Raw genomic sequence first — 14,455 nt, forward strand, 5'->3', positions numbered from 1 at the left:
TGTCTGTAGAGAGCTTCTTTGAAAAGGAGGAAAGATCCAATGATGAGGCAGCAGAAGACCTTAAGACTGCCAACAAAAAGAAAGTTGCATTTAAAAGAAGATACCAAGAGTCCTTCTTAAATTATGGCTTCATTGCAACAGGTAATTCATATTCTCCAGGCCTACTTTTTATAATACTATCCAATGAAGCCATGAAACCTTCAAAATTGCTTCACCACATGGAGACCAAACACCCTGCATTAAAAGACAAGCCATTGGAGTTTTTCAAAAGAAAAAAAAACCATGAACACAAAGAAGAGAAGCAATTACTGAAGGCCACCATTTCATCAAATGTGTCTGCGTGGAGAGTATCATTCTTGGTGGCTAACTATATTGCTAAAGCTAGGAAACCCTTTACTATTGGTGAAGAATTAATCTGGACTGCTGTAAGGACATTTGTTGTGAACTTTTAGGAGAGGCTACACTTTCAAATGTGGCAAGTATTCCTCTTTTGGCTAGCACTATAACTAGACAAATTGATGAAATAGCAGAGGATATTGAGGCACAACTGTTAGACAGGATTAATGAGTCACTGTAGTTTGCAATCCAGGTTGACAACTCTACTGATGTTGACAACAAGGCAACAAAGCTTGTTTTTAGGGGATACATTTTCAGGAGTATGTGCATGAGGCTATGTCATGTGCCTTTTTATTGTAAACCAACACTAGAACTGCAGAACTATTTTAGTCTGAATGAACACATATCAGGAAAACTGAATTGATCATTTTGTGTTGGTACATCCATGGACAGAGCGGCTGCCACGACTGGATTGCCTTCTGGTTTCACTACTTGGATCAAAGAGGTCACTTCTGAATGTGGATCTGTACTTCTTAATTTGATTCTATGCACTGTGTTATCCATACAGAAATGCTGGCTAAATGAAAACTGTTGCCTGAATTTAACAGAGTTTTGCAGGCTATGATTAAAATGATCAACCACGTTTAAGTACATGCCCTTAACTCATGTCTGTTTGTGCAGCTCTGTGAGGAGATATATGTAGAACACACACATCTTCTCTTATACAGAGAGGTAAGATAGCTTTATAAAGGTAGATCACTGGCCAGAGTTCTTGAGTTACAAGAGCTACTCCAGAGATTTCTTTTAAGAAAACAGTCACCACTGGCAGACATTTCAGTAACACAGAATGAGTCATATTCAACCTGCTTAATGAACTTAATTTGTCACTTCATAGCAGAATGAAAACTCTGTTCAAATCAGAGGATAAAGTGTCTGCATTCAAAGCCAAATTGGAATTATGAGGGCAACAAGTGAACATTGGGAGTTTTGATATGTTTTAAACATTAGCAGAGATTTTGAAAGAGACTGAGTGAAGGCCTTCTTTCTCCCAGCTGGTTCACGATCACCTATCTCAGCTTTCAAAAGAGTTTGAGCATTAATTTCCAATCACAAAAGATGTCCAAACTGGCAAGGAGTGGATCTGTGACCCATTTGTGAATAAACCAGGTGAATAAACTTTGTCTGTGCTAGAAGAGGATCAACTGCTTGAGATCACAAATGATGGTGGCCTTGAAAGTATGTTTGAGACAACTTCAAATCTCAATACATTCTGGATTCAAGTGGAATATGCTGAGATTGCCAAAAAAGCACTGAAAAGCTTGGTTCCATTTTCAACATCTTACCTCTGTGTAGCAGGGCTTTCTCTAGTGACAGCAACCAAAACAAGATTACAGAGTGGACTGGACACAAACAACACACTTCATGTGTCACTGTCTCCCATCACCCCCAGATGGGACTGTCTAGTTGCAGGAAAACAAGCTCCAATATCCCACTGATTCTGCATTATGGTGAATTGTATAATTATTTTATTATATATCACAATGTATAATAATAATAGAAATAAAGTGTACAATAAATGTAATGTATTTGAATCATCCTGAAGTCACCCTCCATCCCATTCTGTGGAAAATTTTCTTCCACAAAACCAGTCTTTGTGCTAGAAATGTTGGGGATTGCTCTTCTAGAAGACTCTCTATGAACTCTGAATTAGCAAATACTGAATCATTACTCCAAGGAGAAACACAGGGTTATGTTCCTGTGACCTTCGTGTCATATTTTCATCAATCCACGCTTGCTTGGATTGCTTGCTTCTGTTTAAAGACACTTGTTTACTATACAGAGCTGACCCACTAACATTGAGCTCATGGCTGACAGCACTATAACGCAAGCTTAAATGAGATTTAATTGACACAAATATTTTCTTCAGAAGGCACATCACTGTCTTCTTGCAATTAGGAATACAAGACAACACTTCAGCACTAAGCTTAGGGGCCAACCTAAACAGGAAGCACAAAAAATGTGAGAAAAGTGGCACACTAAGGAGACTGAGAAAAGAACACTTGTTTACAGTATTTGAACTGAAACAAGAAGGTTGATTTTTTTCGTATCTTACCTGGGAGTATGTGGGTTGGATAAGCCAAATATTTTGCAATTCTGCACATGTCTGCACATGACTGTTAAAATGCTATGAGTATTGACTTGGGAGTTATAAATAAATTCTAGTGGGTGAGTGAATTCACAAATATGAAATCTGTGAATAATGATGACCAACTGTACCTTTATCATTGGTAAATCCCTGCTAAATATCTCTATATTCTTGCCTCTAAATTGTCACAGTTAATTTTTGGTTTATATACTTGTAGTGGCACCCCTCTGTCCCACTCACCTGTAAAACCAATGAGGCAGTTGGAACACTGATATGTTGGGATTAGGTTTTACAGCACGTCTGTGACAAATCCAGGACTAGCCCACAGATCTAAAGATGTGTGATCTAGTGGCTATTCAATCAAATCACATGACTTTAAAGGCTTCCACTCCAGCATGTGTGAGTTTCCTTTCAGAGGTGTGTGTGTCCTGAGCATGATTATCATTGTCTGGTACTCTGTTAGAAGAAAAGGGAAGCATCCAGAAAACCCCTATTCACCTTCTGACTTTAGTTCATGAATCCTTTGTGGATTATACTGTAGATTGTGCCCATTAAAAATTCAAATGAATGTGATGTTGAGCAAAATCAAGCATATGAGACTTAATGAATGTATCATATGAATTAGCTCTGGAGTAGTAGGATTGAGGCTAGGTACAGCTGATTGAGAAGTGGCCCTTAGTAAGACAGGTAGGAGGTGGGGAAACCCTTCAACAGACTGATGACCTAGAACAGAACATGGCAGCTCCTACACAGTTGCCTTCCCTGGCTCACAGAGACGAAAGTGGAAGCCACTAGAAAAACTATTTTATCAAGGCTCAGGAATCCTGTCTTGTAGCTTTAACATCTACTTTAAGAAATAGCCTCCACTGGGATGTCCTTTCCCGTTTGACAGCATTTGTGTTCATGATAGTTCTGTTTCATTTTTATGCTTTTTTCTTTCTGTGAGGATCTCCCTCCTTTATCCTGCCTATGGGCTTCTTGCTTTGAGATGCAAACACTGTTTTATCTTGTTTGGATATTAGTAAATTCACTGCTTGGAATTTCTTTTGTGCTCTTTGGTAAAAACTAATTTCTTTCATGGAAGCAAATTTTTATAATTAGAATGTTATTATTTATCTTCATTTTCCCAAAAGCCAATCTCCCACTGAAATTATTCAAGAAATATGTGTCATATGCTTAAAACATGCTTCCTAAATTTCTCTAAAGGAAATATTGAACATTACCAGTAAAAGTTCAGTACTGTGTCCCAACAGCTATTGGCTTGCCCATAACGGTTCTAGTTTATGTCTATTGTCCCAACAAAATTATTCAAAACACCTCCTCTCACTTGTGGATGACAAGTTATAGGGTTATTTTATAGATAATACCAATGTAAGAAATAAAAAAGGAAGTACTGATAAAGTTGGCATTTCCAAACCGTCCTAGACCAGGTTTACACATAAATATACAAGCAGCTTATGCAGCTCAATACAAGAAAAATGAACAACCCAATCAAAAAGTGGAGAAAAGGCCTAGACAGACATTTTTCCAAAGAAGACATACAGATGGCTAAGAAACACATGGAAAGATGCTCAGCATCACTCTGTTAGAGAAATGTAAATCAAAACCACAATGAGGTGTCATCTCATGCCAGTCAGAATGGCCATCATCAAAAAGTCTACAAACAAAAAATTCTGGAGAGGGTGTGGAGAAAAGGAAACTCTCTTACACTGCTGGTGGGAATGTAAACTGATACAGTCACTATGGAGAACAGTGTGGTGATTCCTTAAAAACTGAGAATAGAACTGCCGTATGACCCAGCAATGTACTCCTGGGCATACACACTGAAGAAACCAGAATTGAAAGACACACATGTACCCCAATGTTCATTGCAGCACTGTTTACATTAGCTAGGGCATGGAAGCAGCCTAGATGTCCATCAGCAGATGAATGGATAAGGAAGTTGGGGTACATATACACAATGAAAAATTACTTAGCTATAAAAATGAATGCATTTGAGTCAGTTCTAATGAGGTGGATGAACCTGGAGCCTATTATACAGAGTGAAGTAAGTCAGAAAGAGAAAGACAAATACTGTATTTTAACACATATATATGGAATTTAGAAAGATGGTACCAAAGATCCTACATGCAGGGCAGAAAGGAGACACAGATTTAAAGAACAGACTATTAGTCTCAGTGGGAAAATGCGAGGATGGGATGATTTGAGACAATAGCACTGAAACATGTATCTTACCATATATAAAACAGATGACCAGTGCAAGGTCAATGCATGAAGCAGGGCATCCAAAGCTGGTGCTCTGGGACAATTCAGAGGGATAGGGTGGGAAGGGAGGTGAGAGGGAGGTTCAGATTAGGGGGGACACATGTATAACTGTGGCTGATTCATGTTGATGAGTGGCAAAAACCATCACAATATTGTAAAGTAATTATCCTGAAATCAAAATAAATTAATTAATTTTACAAAAAAGGAAAAGAAATAATTGGCTGGAGTTTATATCATCCTAAAATTTAAAAATTATCTTTTTTTTCCTTTAGAACTTCTTTGACTTTTAAGGCTAGTTGTGTTATAAGACTAACAGACCTCCTTCTAATACTTGTTGAGTTATTCTATGCTTTAAATATTTATTTTTAACTACAAAAGTAGCAGACCTTTGTTGCAGAAATTTTAGAAAATGCAAACAAGCTAACAGGAGAAAATAAAAACCATCTAACATCTTTTCACTTGGATAATCACTGTTAATATTTATTTTATATCTACCATATTCTTTTCCTCTAGAAATCATAGCTATATTGTATCACATAATATCTGTATTTTATAATTATAAAAATACAATTTTGGAGTCTATTGATTTTTAATTTGCTGTTTCACTAACAAAATATTTTGATTCTTTTTCCATTGTTAAATACTCTCCTACAAGAGCAAGTAGAACAGAATGTTGAACAGTATTAAGTATTTGAATTTGCCATAATTTATTATAATCTTAGCCTTTTTGAGATCTTTCCCCAAAGAAGGTAAAACAATGAGGGCAGGGGCTTAAGTTAAAGCTGCCTGGACTTCAGACAGACATAAAGAAGAGGTTACATGCTAGGACTGCACTGAGGGACAGTCCTGGATGGTTGCAGTGTTCAATATTCTGACAGTAAGAGGCCTAATGAAATGATCTCTTGAGATTCATTTCTCTCCCTCATTTGTTATTTCTGTGATAATTTAATATATATAAAGGAAACTGACACTTGATTAATCATTAATCAATTAATTAGTAATTAATTATCATTGCTGCTGATGCTGCTAAGTCGCTTCAGTTGTGTCTGACTCTGTGCGACCCCAGAGACGGCAGCCCACCAGGCTCCCCAGTCCCTGGGATTCTCCAGGCAAGAACACTGGAGTGGGTTGCCATTTCCTTTTCCAATGCGTGAAAGTGAAGTCGCTCAGTCGTGTCTGACTTAGTGACCCGGTGGACTGCAGCCTACCAGGCTCTTCTGTCCGTGGGATTTTCCAGGCAAGTGTACTGGAGTGGAGTGCCATTGCCTTCTCCATAATTATCATTAATCATTATTAATTAATTATCATTAATTGTTAATAATCATTTTAATTTAAGATTGACTCTATTATTGTGCTTCTTAATAGCAGGAGTAGAACTTACTTTCTGCAGCCTTAATAATACCATGCAATTATGGGGAGGGAGGTGGGAGGGGGTTCAGGATTGGGAACATGTGTACACCTGTGGCGGATTCATGTTGATGTATGGCAAAACCAATACAATATTTTAAAGTAATTAGCCTCTAATTAAAATACATAAATTTAAATTAAAAAATAAATGCTTTTAATTAAATGCTTTCTTATTAGCCATAAAAATCTCAAATTGTGAAATTGTTGGAACTCACTAGTTGATAGTTTGCATAAATATCATAATGAATTATTTTTGGTAGTGAAAATATTGTTTCATTTTCATAATTTTGTTTGGCTTCTAGTTATTTTAGCAGTATTAATTTAATATTGTTTGCTGTTCAGTCATTTAAATCATGTCCAACTCCTTGTGACCCCATGGACTGCAGCATGCCAGGCTTCCCTGTCCTCTATCTCCCAGAGTTTGCTCAAACTCATGTCCATGGAGTCAGTGACACCATCTGATCATCTCATCCTCTGCTGCCTGCTTCTCTGCCTGCCCTCAGTTTTCCCCAGGATCAGGGTCTTTTCCAATGAGTCGACTCTTCTCATCAGGTGGCCAAAGTATTGGAGCTTCAGCTTCAACACCAGTCCTTCCAATGAATATTCAGGATTGATTTTCTTTAGGATTGACTGGTTTGATCTCTTTGCAGTCCAAGTGACTCTTAACAGTCTTCTCCAGCACAATTCAAAAGTATCAGCTCTTCGGCACTCAGCCTTCTTCATGGTCCAACTCTCACATTCTTACATGACTACTGGAAAAACCATAGCTTTGACTATATGGATCTGTCAGCAAAGTGATGCCTGCTTTTTAAATGTTTAACTTTGTCATGGCTTTCCTTCCAAGGAGTAAGCATCTTTAAATTTCATGACTACAGTCACTGTCCACAGTGAGTTTGGAGCCAAAGAAAATAAAATCTGTCAACGTTTCCACTTTTCTCTCTTCTATTTGCCATGAAGTTATGGGAAGGGTGCTGTATTCTCATTAAGCCATCTTTTTCACTCTCCTGTTTCACCCCCATCAAGAGGCTCTTTAGTTCCTCTTCACTTTCTGCCATTAAAGTGTGCCATCTGCATATCTCAGGTTGTTAATTTTTCTGCTGGCAATTTTGATTCCAATGCCAGGTTGGTGAGTCATCCAATCTGGCATTTCACATGATGTACTCTGCTTATAAGTTATATAAATAGTGTGACTGTATACAGCCTTGTTATACTCCTTATTCAAACTCTGAGCCAGTCTGTTGTTCAATGTCTGATTCTAACTATTGCTTCTTGACCCACATACAGGTTTCTCAGTAGACAGGCAAGGTGGTCTGGTATCCACATCTCTCAAAGAATTTTCTGCAGCTCGTTGTGATCCACACAGTTCAAGGCTTTGTAGTCAATGAAGCAGAAGTAGATGTTTTGGTGGAATTCGCTTGCTTTCTCTACAATCTAGTGGATGTTGGCAACTTAATCTCTAGTTCCTCTGCCTTTTCAAAACCCAGCTTATACATCTGGAAGGTCTTGGTTCACTGTACTGCTGAAGCCTCACTTGAAAGATTTTTAAGTGTTACCTTGCTAGTATATGAAATGAGTGCAATTGTATGGTAATTTGAACATCCTTTGGCATTGCCCTTCTTAGGAATTGGAATGAAAAATGACATTTTCCAGTCCTGTGGCCACTGCTGAATTCTCCAAATTTGCTGGCATACCATGAACAGCACTTGAATAGCATCATCATTCAGGATTTGAAATAGGTCAGCTGGAATTCCATCACTTCCCCTAGCTTTGTTTGTAGTGATGCTTCCTACGGCCCAGTTGACTTCACAATCCAGGATATCTGGTTCTAGGTGAGTGGCCACACCATCATGGTTATCTGGTTATACACCTTTTTTGTATAGTTTTTCTGTGTATTCCTGCCACCTCTTCTTGATCTCTTCTGCTTTTGTTTGACTTCTAATTATTTTAACAGTATTAATACAAAAACAATAAACTTTGAAATTCACTATAAGTAGAAGATAAACTGCCTTGTATTTTCAAATACAGCTCTGACAACTATCAACTTTCTGTGGTATTTTTTTCATCTAGCCTCTTTTGTCAAGAATATTTGATGCTAGCAGGATTTTATTGAGGCACAGTTTACACATAGAAAAATGCACAAATCTTAATGTATAGTTTGATGAATTTTGACGAATGGAGCTACCATTGCAATCAAGTTTTAGAACATATCCATTAGCCCAGTTCCCTGGTGCTCTTTCTTAGTTAATTTTTGCCCTGTTCCCCTCTCCAGCTTCCTCCTTCCCCAAACAGGTAACCATTATTCTGAACTATCACTATGGATAAATTCTGGCTGTTTTTAAACTTCATATCAATAGAATCATATATGTACATATATACAGTGTGTACATTTTTGTGTGTTGTTTCTTTTGGTTAGCATAAGTATTGTTTTTGTTTGTTTGTTTATTTCTCCTCACCTTGTTTTTAGATTCATCCATATTGCTGGGTATAAATCGTGTTCATTTTTATCGCTGGGTAGTATTTTGTTGTCTGGATATATCAAAGTTTGTTTGTCCATTCTTTGAGCTTTCAGTACTCAAAATTCTTTGAGTTTTCAGTATGGGGCTATTATGAATAAACTGCTCTGAATAATCTTGTGCAAGCTATTTTGTGGACTTGAGTTTCATCTCTCCAGGGTGTCATTTCCTTTGCTGGAATTACTTTTTTCTTATATTATATCTGTCATTTGTGCTTAAAGAGATTCTAGCAAGTAGTTGGGGGACAAATTTTTGACAAATAGGCATTTACCAAGACAACTTACTTGAGTTACTTCTTATATCAGAAAACACTTTGTATTGAAATGATAGATTATGCTAATATTATTCTAAGGTCAAAATGTAGGACTTTGTGTCAGCAAATTACTTTTTGAGATTTATGAAGTGTCCACTGTGAGCATCTTCTTAGCTTGAATTGGCTTTAAGAGAATTATCAAACAACTCAAGCATTAAATATGAGTACTACTAAAAAAAAAAAAAAATCAGCTCTATTACACTAATTTCTTACTTGTTTTTCTCCTCAATGGTGGAACTCAAGATTTGAAAGTTTGAGTGAAATACTGTTACAAGTCACTAATGGGAACAATAGGTGCTCTTCTGAGGGCTTTCTTTCATCAGGAATTTGTTCTGGGTTTCACTTAGCTAAACTAAACTGTCATTTCTACATTCTATAAGTTTTTGTAATAAAGATAAATAAATATGTTTCAAGCAAATGAAAAACACAGTTAAAAAGGGTCTGAGCTTTCTGTTTTGAAGTTTAATAGAAATTACACTTCTTTTTTTTCCTATTTCTAGACTTTACTGGATATAGAAACACAAGGCCACCACAGGAGAGTCAAAAGTGATATTTCTAGTTAGGCTTAATATTGCATGGTAATTTTTAATCAATTAGTGGTTAAAGTGTTTTTTTTCCCTTAAAATAGATTCCCAAAATTCATTGAAGGATGAGACATTCTATGTAAGTGCACAGAGCCTCTATTTGTGGATCACTATTCAAAGCACCAATAAAATTTAATGTCAATTTATGTACAGAAATCTTTCTCATGGTTTTCTTTTTCTTTTTCTTTTAGCTTAGTGAACTTTCAAAAAATAGATATGTTAAATATTTGAAAGGTGGTCTTTATTTTGTTTTATTATTATTATTTTTAGTCTGGAAGTAACTGAAGTGGTCCTTAAAGGTAAATCATTATCTACCAGAAGATATGAAACTTAATTTCAAAATGGTTTTTGAATTCCACTCACATTTATGATAAAAATTTTCCATAAAGTAAGAGTAGAGGGATTATCTCTCAACATAATAAAGACCATATATGACAAACCCATAACAAACATCATTATCAATGATAAAAAACTGAAGCATTTCCTCTAAGGTCAGGAAAAAGACAAGGATGCCCACTCTTGCCACTATTATTCAACATGGTTTTTTAAGTCCTAGCCACAGAAATCAGAGAAGAAAAAGAAAGAAAAGGAATCCAAATTGGCAAAGAAGTAAAACTGTCACTGTTTACAGATGAGAGGTGAAAAGAATACACAGAACTGTACAAAAAGGATCTTAACAATCCAGATAATCATGATGGTGTGATCACTGACCTAGAGCCAGACATCCTGGAATGTGAAGTCAAGTGGGCCTTAGAAAGCATCACTACAAACAAAGCTAGTGGAGGTGATAGAGTTCCAGTTGAGCTATTCCAAATCCTGAAAGATGATGCTGTGAAAGTGCTGCACTCAATATGTCAGCAAACTTGGAAAACTCAGCAGTGGCCACAGGACTGGAAAATGTCAGTTTTCATTCCAATCCCAAAGAAAGGCAATGCCAAAAAATGCTCAAACTACTGCACAATTGAACTCATCTCACATGCTACTAAAGTAATGCTCAAAATTCTCCAAGCCAGGCTTCAACAGTTCTTGAACTGTGAACTTCCAGATGTTCAAACTGGATTTAGAAAAGGCAGAGGAACCAGAGATCAAATGGCCAAAATCCACTGGATCATCAAAAAAACAAGAGAGTTCCAGAAAATCATCCATTTCTGCTTTATTGACTATGCCAAAGCCTTTGACTGTGTGGATCACAATAAACTGGAAAATTTCAAAAGAGATGGGAATACCAGACCACCTGACCTGCCTCTTGAGAAACCTATATGCAGGTCAGGAAGCAACAGTTAGAACTGGACATGGAACAACAGACTGGATCCAAATAGGAAAAGGAGTATGTCAAAGCTGTATATTGTCACCCTGCTTATTTAACTTATATGCAGAGTACATCTCGAGAAACACTGAGCTGGATGAAGCACAAGCTGGAATCAAGAATGCCAGGAGAAATATCAATAACCTCAGATATGCAGATGACACCACCCTTATGGCAGAAAGCGAAGAACTAAGAGCCTCTTGATGAAAGTGAAAGTGGAGAGTGAAAAAGTGGGCTTAAAGCTCACATTCAGAAAACTAAGATCACGGCATCCTCTCCCATCACTTCATGGGAAATAGATGGTGAAACAGTGAAAACAGTGTCAGACTTTATTTTTTTGGGCTCCAAAATCACTGCAGATGGTGGCTGCAGCCATGAAATTAAAAGACACTCCTTGGAAGGAAAGTTATGACCAACCTAGACACATATTAAAAAGCAGAGACATTGCCAACAAAAGTCCGTCTTGTCAAGGCTATGGTTTTTCCAGTAGTCATGTATGAATGTGAAAGTTGGACTATAAAGAAAGTTGAATGCTGAAGAACTGATGATTTTGAACTGTGGTGTTGGAGAAGACTGTTGAGAGTCCCTTGGACTGCAAGGAGATCCAACCAGTCCATCCTAAAGGAGATCAAGCCTAAGTGTTCATTCAAAGGACTGATGTTGAAGCTGAAACTCCAATACTTTGGCCACCTGATGTGAAGAACTGACTCATTTGAAAAGACCCTGATGCTGGGAGGGATTGGGGGCAGGAGGAGAAGGGGACGACAGAGGATGAGATAGTTGGATGGCATCACTGATTCAATGGACATGAGTCTGGGTAAACTCTGGGAGTTGGTGATGGACAGAGAGGCCTGGTGTGCTGCAATTCATGGGGTCTCGAAGAGTCAGACATGGCTGAGCGACTGAACTGAACTGATACTATGCATAGAAAATCTGAAAAAATGATATCTGAAAACTACTAGAGTTAATAAATTTGGTCAAATTGCCGAGTACAAAATTAATACACACAAATCTCTTGCATTCCTATACACTAGCAGTGAAATATATGAAAGAGAAATAAAGAAAACAGACCAATTTACCATGACATCAAAATGAATAATATCCTTGGGAATAAATCTACCTAAGGAAACAGAAGACCTGTTACTCAGAAAATTATAAGACACTCATAAAAAACAAAAACAAACAAACAAACAAAAAACAAACTTCCCTGGTGGCTCAGATGGTAAAACTTCTGCCTACAATGTGGGAGACCCGGGTTCAATACCTGGGTTTGAAGTAGGAAGTCAAGAAACACCTGGAGTAACAGAGAAATTTGGCCTTGGAATACAGATTGAAGCAGGGCAAAGGCAATGGAGTTTTGCCAAGAGAATGCACTGGTCATAGCAAACACCCTCTTCCAAGAACACAAGAGAAGAGACTCTACACATGGACATCACCAGATGGTCGACACTGAAATCAGATAATTATATTTTTTGCAGCCAAAGATGGAGAAGCTCTATATAGTCAGCAAAAACAAGACCAGAAGCTGACTGTGGCTCAGATCATGAACTCCTTATTGCCAAATTCAGATTTAAATTGAAGAAAGTGGGGAAAACCACTAGACCATTTAGGTATGATCTGAATCAAATCCCTTATGATTATACAGTGGAAGTGAGAAATAGATTTAAGGGACGATATCTGATAGATACAGTGCCTGATGAACGATGGATGGAGGTTCGTAACATTGTACAGGAGACAGGGATCAAGATCATTGCCATGGGAAAGAAATGGAAAAAAGCAAAATGGCTGTCTGCAGAGGTCTTACAAATAGCTGTGAGAAGAAAAGAAGCAAGAAGCAAAGGAGAAAAGGAAAGACATAAGCATCTGAATACAGAGTTCCAAAGAATAGCAAGGAGATATAAGAAAGCCTACCTCAGCGATCAATGCAAAGAAATAGAGGAAAACAACAGAATGGGAAAGACTAGAGATCTCTTCAAGAAAATTAGAGATACCAAGAGAACATTTCATGCAAAGATGAGCTCGATAAAGGACAGAAATGATATGGACCTAACAGAAGCAGAAGATATTAAGAAGAGGTGGCAAGAATACACAGAAGAGCTGTACAAAAAAGATCTTCATGACCCAGATAATCACGATGGTGTGATCACTGACCTAGAGCCAGACATCCTGGAATGTGAAGTCAAGTGGGCCCTAAAAAGCATCACTATAAACAAAGCTAGTGGAGGTGATGGAATTCCAGTTGAGATATTTCAAACCCTGGAAGATGATGCTGTGAAAGTGCTGCACTCGATATGCCACCAAATTTAGAAAACTTAGCAGTGGCCACAGGACTGGAAAAGGTCAGTTTTCATTCCAATCCCAAAGAAAGGCAATGCCAAAAAATGCTCAGACTACCGCACAATTGCACTTACCTCACACGCTAGTAAAGTAATGCTCAAAATTCTCCAAGCCAGGCTTCAGCAGTATGTGAACTGTGAACTTCCAGATGTTCAAGCTGGTTTTCGAAAAGGCAGAGGAACCAGAGATCAAACTGCCAATATACGCTGGATCATGGAAAAAGCAAGAGAGTTCCAGAAAAACATCTACTTCTGCTTTATTGACTACGACAAAGACTTTGACTGTGTGGATCACAATCAACTGTGGAAAATTCTAAAAGAGATGGGAATAACAGACCACCTGACCTGCCTTTTGAGAAACTGTATGCAGGTCATGAAGCAACAGTTAGAACTGGACATGGAACACCAGACTGGATCCAAATAGGAAAAGGAGTATGTCAAGGCTGTATATTGTCACCCTGCTTATTTAACTTATATGCAGAGTACATCATGAGAAACGCTGGACTGGAAGAAGCACAAGCTGGAATCAAGATTGCTGGGAGAAATATCAATAACCTCAGATATGCAGATGACACCACCCTTATGGCAGAAAGTGAAGAGGAACTAAAAAGCCTCTTGATGAAAGTGAAAGAGGAGAGTGAAAAAGTTGGCTTAAAACTCAACATTCAGAAAACGAAGATCATGGCATCTGGTCCCACCACTTCATGGCAAATAGATGGGGAAACAGTGTCAGACTTTATTTTTTTGGGCTCCAAAATCACTGCAGATGGTGATTGCAGCCATGAAATTAAAAGACACTTACTCCTTGGAAGGAAAGTTATGACCAACCTAGATAGCATATTCAAAAGCATAGACATTACTTTGCCAACAAAAGTCTATCTAGTCAAGGCTATGGTTTTTCCAGTAGTCATGTATGGATGTGAGAGTTAGATTGTGGAGAAAGCTGAGCGCCAAAGAATTGATGCTTTTGAACTGTGGTGTTGGAGAAGACTCTTGAGAGTCCCTTGGACTGCAAGGATATCCAACCAGTCCATTCTAAAGGAGATCAGTCCACGGTGTTCTTTGGAAGGACTGATGCTAAAGCTGAAACTCCAATATTTTGGTCACCTCATGCAAAGAGTTGACTCATTGGAAAAGATTCTGATGCTGGAAGGGATTGGGGGCAGGAGGAGAAGGGGACAACAGGAGATGAGATGGCTAGATGGTGTCATCGAATCGATGGATGTGAGTCTGAGCGAACTCCGGGAGT

The sequence above is a fragment of the Bos mutus genome, chromosome 13 (genome assembly GCF_027580195.1).
Source record: "Bos mutus isolate GX-2022 chromosome 13, NWIPB_WYAK_1.1, whole genome shotgun sequence".
In the NCBI taxonomy this organism is placed as follows: Eukaryota; Metazoa; Chordata; class Mammalia; order Artiodactyla; family Bovidae; genus Bos; species Bos mutus.